The following is an 8,204-nucleotide window of genomic DNA, read 5'->3' on the forward strand; positions in this document are numbered from 1 at the left end:
AGCACTGTACTGGGCGATTGGGAGAGCACAGTACAACAGATTTAGTAGATGCGATTCCTGTTCACAAGGTGTGTTTACAGTTCACAGGGAGAGACAGACAAATAGATTAGGGATTTTAGACTGTGAGCCCACTGTTGGGTAGGGACTGTCTCTATATGTTGCCAATTTGTACTTCCCAAGCTCTTAGTACAGTGCTCTGCACATAGTAAGCGCTCAATAAATACGATTGATGATGATTAGGGATGGGGAATGATCGAAATAGTAGAAGATCAAATATTTCCATAAGCACTGTGGGCTAGCGTGAGTATCAAAGTGCTTACATCAGTGCTTGGGGCACTGTGACATTCTGTATGCTTACAGTGCTGGTCTACCACCCATGTCTCAATCCTGGATGGGTGTAGAAACAGAAAGCAGGGAAGCTAGGATGATGTGGGGGAAAGGAAAGGGGTGGAATTCTCAGGCTGGGGAAGAAGATTCTAGGAGCAAACGTGAGCGGAGGGTCAATTTTCCAAAACACATGGTATGGGGAGATGTGCTGGGCCCCTTTGATACAGACCCATGAGGGATCCCTTCCCCTTTGCCTCTCTCACTGCTGCCACTTCTGTTGCTCTTGGCAGCATCGTTGACTGATTTTCTATGACTTTTGATTTTTTAAAAATGGTATTTAAGCGCTTACCTACGTGTCAAACACTGTTCTAAGCTCTGGGTACATACGAGTTAATCAGGTCAGGCACCAGTCCGCATCTCAAATGGGGCTCACAGTCTTAAGTTGTGGGCCAACGGGAATTGGAGTCAGGCTATTGAGCAAACAGGCAGGGAGTCTGCCAAGACGATTGTGGGGAAGGAGGAGGTTCCCACGTGAGGACGGAATGGAAAGGGTTAGGAAATTTCAGTCTGGAGCGATGCATGGCTGCGATGGGACAGGATGGAAACCTCCAGTATTAGGAAAGGGATGGACAGCAGAATCGCTGTTTCCCATAATCCCAACAGCATCCAGGGTGAGGGGACCCTGTTCAGTTTCAAAAACAAACTAAGGACAAATCTTTCTTCCTTAGCAGAGGTAATCCAGATATAATTCATTCCTACACAGAAGCTGTGCAGTTGAAAGCAGCAGTAGATCTCCTATAACGGATTATTAGAGGGAAAATTAGGGATGCAGAAAAGGGGAAGTTTGGCGATGGGGATTTGGGACTCCCCCGCCGGAAAAAGGCCCTTGTTGTCACCAAGTTACATTAAGGACAACCTCCATTCTCACCTACTCAACCCTCCCATCGCTAGTTGGATGTTCATTCCTCTCCCTCCAGGATATCTCTGCTCCTGACCCGCTTAACAGGTCCCACCCTACTCCAGCACCATAATAGTTTGTATCTCGCCTGTCCCCGCCAAACGACCCCCGGCCCAACGTCACCCCCCCTGGCCTGGATTGTCCTCCCTTGGTACATCCACCCAAACTAGCTCTCTTCCTCCCCTTCAAGGCCCTACTGAGAGCTCCACCTCCTCCAGGAGGGCCTTCCCAGACTGAGCCCCCCTACCTTCCTCTCCCCCTCGTCCCCCCTCTCTATCCCCCCCGTCTTACCTCCTTCCCTTCCCCCACCAGTACCTGTATATATGTATATATGTTTGTACATATTTATTACTCTATTCATTTTAGTTGTACATATCTATTCTATTTTATCTTGTTAATACTGTTTGGTTTTGTTCTCTGTCTCCCCCCTTCTAGACTGTGAGACCACTGTTGGGTAGGGACTGTCCTCTATATGTTGCCAACTTGTACTTCCCAAGCGCTTAGTACAGTGCTCTGCACACAGTAAGCACTCAATAAATACGATTGATTGATTGATTGATGTGGGGTGATTTGTCCCTAACCGAGAAGATGGATGTCCAGGAGGGCCTCCATCGCCTGGTTCATTATCAATCGTATTTATTGAGCGCTTACTATGTGCAGAGCACTGTACTAAGCGCTTGGGAAGTACAAATTGGCAACATATAGAGACAGTCCCCTACCCAACAGTGGGCTCACAGTCTAAAAGGGCCTGGTTCCTCCAAATGTCCTGGTGCTGCTGTCAGAGATGGAGTTCGGGGCTGGGGACTGGATGGACCCATGGACTGAGCAGGGTTTCTTGGTCTTATTGTCCTCCTCCATCTACCATGGAGGGAAGAAGCTGGGCTGAAGAGATGATCACTTTTGGCCAAACAATCTGGCCCGCCCCCTCCCCCCACCAGCCCCCACCTCCACGCACAGATTTCAAGGAATCTCGGAGTCCTCATTAGACACAGAGACACGACACAGGAATTGAGATTTTGACTTTAGAACTGCCTCGTGACACGGGTTTTATTCACTGAGGCACACGAGGTCTCCCTAACCCTCCCCTGAGGAATCTGCTCTACTGTCTCCCCCCCTTTTAGACTGTGAGCCCACTGCTTGGGTAGGGACTGTCTTATGTGTTGCCAATTTGTACTTTCCAAGCGCTTAGTACAGTGCTCTGCACCATAGTAAGCGCTCAAATAAATACGATTGATTGATTGCATTGATTGCTACCTGGACTAAAGCAATCAATATCTTATCACCAGCAACCTCCCTCCTAGTGATCTGTCAGGCATTACCACTCCGTGGGACTGTGCATGATCATTGTCCATCCAAGCGATGCTCCCCCATGTCCACCACATCGAATATCATCCCATTCCACCAAATCCTTTCCTCTTACCCTAACCATCCTCACGATCACCTCACCCTGGCCAATGCTTTAGTCTCTAGCCAAGAAAGCTTGCTTCCTCCTCCTGGTCACCATTTACCAACCTATGGAATGACCTCACCCTCCCTTTTGATATACCAGTTTCATGCACCTCCTTCAGGAAGCCGTCCACGGATGCACTCATCCAGGCTCTAGTTTTTCCAATTATTCAGTGTGCCCTTATCACTGGGCTAGAGCTTCATATACTAGTTGAAAAAGAGCTCCCCATTGTTTCTGCTGTTTTGCATTTTTCACTTTTATCTGGGTTTTTTTGTGTGCATTTCATGTACCTCTTTAAAGGTGATGTGTGTTTATGTATGTTTGCATGTGTGTGCTCATGGTCTGTGTTCCAAACAGACTGTCAGTCCCTTAAGGGCAGGGACCAGTGTCTCCTTTTTCCTCTGCCCCTCCCCACAGTGCCCAGAACTGGGTTCTCCAAATAGGTGGGGCTTAGTACAGTCTGGTGACAATTGCCCTGACTAGTTCAAAAAGGAGGGTGTCGGTGGAATGTATATTCCGTAGGGTCCTGGGAGAGCAGAAGCGAGAATTTGTATGTGGTGGTAGGGGCATGGGGTATAATAGCAGCCTTTCCTGTACACCACAGGTGCTGTGCCAAAATCGGTACGGGGCAAGCCAAAGATTTCACCCTAAACTAAGTGCTGGGCAGACAATAGGATTAATGTTTTCAGATCACAGGACCGGTAGTCTGGCCTTCGAGCCTGTCCTGACAGCAGCATCTCTAGGATGAGCCTGTCAATCATGCAGATTCCCTTGGCCTATCAGCGGTTCCAGCGAAACTCCTCCGGCTCCTAATTTACCAGACCCCTTCCACACTGGGCCACTAGGAACCAAGCTCTCTCCCCACTCACCATCCTGGCCCTCAGCCCACCTGTCACCTAGCTGTTGCTTACCCAGGGTAGGCAGGAAGGTAAATGAACAAGGCAGGAGGGGAAAGAGCGGGGGGAAAAGTCTTGTCCACGTGGGGACCATCCTGCTTAACATTAGCAAGGTGCCAAAGGTTAGTTCTGCCCTGTGAATATTTGGGTCAGAAGAAGGATTTGCCTCTCGAGGATCTCCTTTCAAATGATGTGCAGACTTGTCTCAGGCAAATGCCTTCCCCTCTCAATGGTCCCCTGACACACACAGGAGGATTCCCCCATGTCTCCCTGTCCCATGTTACGCTCCCTTGTTCCTGCAAGCCAAAGCTTCCTCCCTTCTCCCACCCTCCACCCTCCACTCTATCCCAGCCCTCTGCTCAGCTGCCCTCCCCCCGATGCTCTACTGCAGGTACAGCTGCTTCCTCAGGGTGCCTGTAGATTTCCGGGTTGACACTTCCTCACCTGGCCTTCCCCAGACCAGCTCAGGCCTCTGCACCTCCACCTGGTCACTGCTGGAGAACTCCCGGAGGGTCAGGTCGTGGGGAGGGGTGGACTCCCCAGGGGAATTCTTATCCCCATTTACCCCCTGGGAATTTGGGTCATGGCAACCTAGCTGAGAGGGTCACAGAAACGAGGGTGGGGAGGGGAAGTCATCTCAGCGAGAGATAGGAGCTGGGGTGGGGAGGTTGGATGCTTGAGTTCTAGATAGGGCAGATGAACTAATTTGGATACCAAGGTCCAGACCGAGCGCACCGAGATGGCAACTTTTCAGTGAGAGTAAAAGGGGCACAAAGGTGGCAGGAGCTTCACTGTGAGGCCAAAGGGAATGGGGCTGGGAAGGGGTGGGGGCAGATGACCCAGAAGTAACAGGTCAGAGAGATTCAATCTGGGGTCTTTCCCCCACTCAGTGGAAGCTCTGGGGTTTCACTGGAGCCACGGGGAAGGGGGCGGGGGGCGGAGGTGAGGCTTTTAGGGGGGGGAAAACTGGCCCCATCCCCCAGTGGCTGGGAGCTGGGGTGGGGGACCACTGGCAGCTAGGGTGACCACCGATGACACTCAAGAATACCAGACACCCCTTTGCCAATCTCTGCTCCTCCCAACCCACCAGTACTCGACAGGGGACAGACCAGCTGAAAACTGGATTGTCTGTTATACAACCGAATGAATGGCCACCCTTACCGGCTCCCATCACTCCCTATAAGGGCTAGCGACTTGGCATCCCTCAGCACGGGAGTGGGGTACAAGAATCTGGTTGCATCTTCAGCAGGGAAGAATCTGGTGCAACAGACTCATGCATCCTTCTCCACCCCATCTGGGTGTGCACTCCCTTTCTTCGCACCCATGTGCTTTTTGGGGAGGGGCTAGCCACCTGGTCAATGGCATGCTAAAAAGCTCTGGATGGGACACAGGTGGAGAGGGGAAGGACCGAAAAGGTCCTGGGTACCTGATGTCAGGGCGGTGGTTTGGCCGAGCTGGGCTTTCTGAAGAGAATCAGTTCTGGGACAGCTGGCTGAACACTAATTTGAGGGAAGGGAGACACCGCTGGGGGTAGTATGGTCTGGTGGAAGGAGCATGGTTTGAGAGAATCAGAAAAGGGTTTTGCTGCTCTGATGGGTGACTTCAGGCAAGTCATTTCACCTCTCTCTGTCTCAGTGTCCTCTGCCAAAAGGGGGATGGTCTCTTCCAACATCTCACTGGGTTATTGTGAAAATACAATGAGAATATTGACATGAAAGGCCTCTGGGAAGATAAATGCACTGTACCGACTCAAGGCACGATCAGGGGAGAGCAAAGTGCCGGGACTGGGGGAGGGCCTTTTGCTGGAAACTCCAGGCTGGGGTGGTAAATGCTGGACGGGGGCGGGGAGCCCTGAGGCCCCCCGGTCTTTGAGGAGGGAATGGAGGGAAGAGACCGGAGCGCAGGACTGGGTGGCGGGAGAGACTTGGGTGACTCTTCACCTCAGTCAGGAGGTCCAGAATATTACTTTTCCCCATGATGAAGACGTCCACCAGAGTCTGGATGAAACAGGAGCCTTCCTTAACGTTCCGGTAAGCGATGTACCCTGAGAGACGTGAGCAGAACGAGCCTGTTGGCCTCGGAACTGGAGCAGTCCCAATGCTCTGGGCCAAAGACTTTTCTATCTTGCTGATACTCCTAAACACTGGGTCCCTCGGGGCCCATTTAATAATAATAACCCGATGGATATTTCAGTTGCTTAGTATGCGCGAAGCACTGTTCATAACGTGCTGGGGGCAGATTCAAGGTGATTCAGGCTGTCTCACGTGGGGCTCACGGTCTTCATCCCATTTTACAGCATGAAGGTAACAGAAGGCACAGAGAAGTGAACAGACTTGCCCCAAAAAGTCACCACAGCTCGACAAGCCGGTCGGAGTCCGGGATTAGAACACCATGACCTCTGACTCCCAAGCCCATACTCTTTCCCACTGAGCCACGCAATCCCGGCTCCCTCCACTTGTCTGCTATTTGCGCCTTGGGCACGTCACTCCACTTCTCTGTGCCTCACTTAAATCATCTGTAAAATGAGGCTTAAGACTCTGAGCCCCCTGTGAGACAGGAGCATTTGGTCCAGCCTGATTTGCTGGCATTCACCCCACGCTTAGTACAGTGCCTTGCATAGAGTAAGTGCTTAACAAGTGCCATAATAATAATTATTATTCTCTCGGCCCTCAGTTACCTCAACTGTAAAATGGAAAACACCCACTCTCCGCCCTCAGACTGTGAGCCCCATGTGAGATAGGGACTGTGTCCAACCTGATGCCTTGTAGCTACCCCAGTGCTTTAGAAACAGTGCTTGGAAACATAGTAAGCGCTTAACAGATTACACTTGTCAGCTGTATGACTTTGCTGAAGTCCACTCAACTTCTCTGGGCCCTCAGTTCCTCATCTGTATTAAAATGGGGATTAAGACTGTGAGCCCCACGTGGGACAACCTGATTACCTTGTATCTACCCCAGCGCTATAGAACCGTGCTTGGCACATAGTAAGTGCTTAACAAATGTTATCATTATTGGGAGCAGCACGGCCTTAGTGGAAAAGAGCACGGGCTTGGGAGTCACAGGTCTTGGGTTCTAATCCCTGCTCCACAGCTTAGCGCTTAACAGATACCATCATTATTATTTTTATTCTATGCTCCTGGGCTGGGGAACAATTGGACCCATCATTCTCCCTCTACCCACTCCCCGTTATGCCCCATGTCCCCATCCTGATGTGGGTCTTCTTGGATTTGGGGTTTTTCCAAAGCCTCAATGCTGTCTAATCTGTTCTGACCGTTTATCTCCCTTCCTTCTTTCTGCTCTTGCTCTCATTCATCCATTCAATCATATTTATTGAGCGCCCTACTGTGTGCAGAGCACTGTACTAAGCGTTTGGAAAGTAGACATTTGGCAAAAATAGAGACAATCCCCTACCCAACCACGGTCCCACCCATTCCTGGAGCCAGGAGCCTGTTGGCCTCCCGCTCTCTCTGCACAGGATCTGTGGCAGACCCTAACATCTGGACCTAGGTAGTAAGCCAGGCCACCTGGCCTTCTGTGCTACAGGAAGACCTACAAGGAGCAATGAAGGAAGTCAGACTGCTAGATGAATAACTTTGACGCTGTTCTGAGAATGGGAACGCACAGATCTAGGCATGAGCTCAGCCTTGCTGATAACCTTAGCCTTGGTGATGAGCTCAGTCTTGCTGATGAGCTCAACCTTGCTGATAAGCTTGCAGTCATCCGCCTGTCCCCTGACTCCCTTGAGGCTCCTCACTGTATAAAATCCTCCACAGTGTGCTGAATAAACAATCTCCTTGTCCACCTTGAGACTCGCCTGGCCTGCGTTCTTTCATTGCCAATTCCCCGTCTCCCCACTGCGCCGGACACGTGGAGGCAGACGGCAACAAATGGCGCCCGAACAGGGACAGGGACATGAAGCCTGGACCCTCAGACTTAGCACCACAACCCTCACGAAGCAACTCATCACCGCGCAGTGACTCACACAAGAAACCGAAGAGGTGAGGGCATTCTAAGTTTACTTTCATTTTCAAACACCAGGCTTACACGCAGGGAAGAAAATCGGGACAAATTCAATTCCGTTCTCGGAATCATTATATCCCAATTACTTAAGGATTGTTGTAAAGGAGCCGTGGGCTTGATTTATCACCACTGCCAGATTGAACAAATTTTTGGAATGCGGCTGGCAAAAAAAATGCTGCCCTTGGTTTCCCAAAAGAAAGAAAGTGGAATCCTTTCACTGAGTCAGCTCCTTCCGCACACCACCTCCACCACCCCCTCCATGGGTCCCGAAACCAGCACAAACACCTCTGCAGCGAGCGATGGGGGCTGCTATGGAAGGGGGAGAGGAGATACCTATTGAACTGCTGATGGGTTTCCCTGTGATGGAGCAACCTGACCCTGGTAATCCTGGTCAGGTAATACGTACCCACGAACTCTTGAATTTCAAATTATTAAAAGAAATGAAACAGGGTGCTACGACATATGGACCCACGGCTCCTTATGTGCTGGCACTCATAGAAAGTATTGCTTCCTCAATCCTTTGCCCGTATAATTGGCAAACCTTAGCCAAGACTGTC

This window comes from Tachyglossus aculeatus, unplaced genomic scaffold, assembly GCF_015852505.1.
Source record: "Tachyglossus aculeatus isolate mTacAcu1 unplaced genomic scaffold, mTacAcu1.pri scaffold_89_arrow_ctg1, whole genome shotgun sequence".
Taxonomy (NCBI): domain Eukaryota; kingdom Metazoa; phylum Chordata; class Mammalia; order Monotremata; family Tachyglossidae; genus Tachyglossus; species Tachyglossus aculeatus.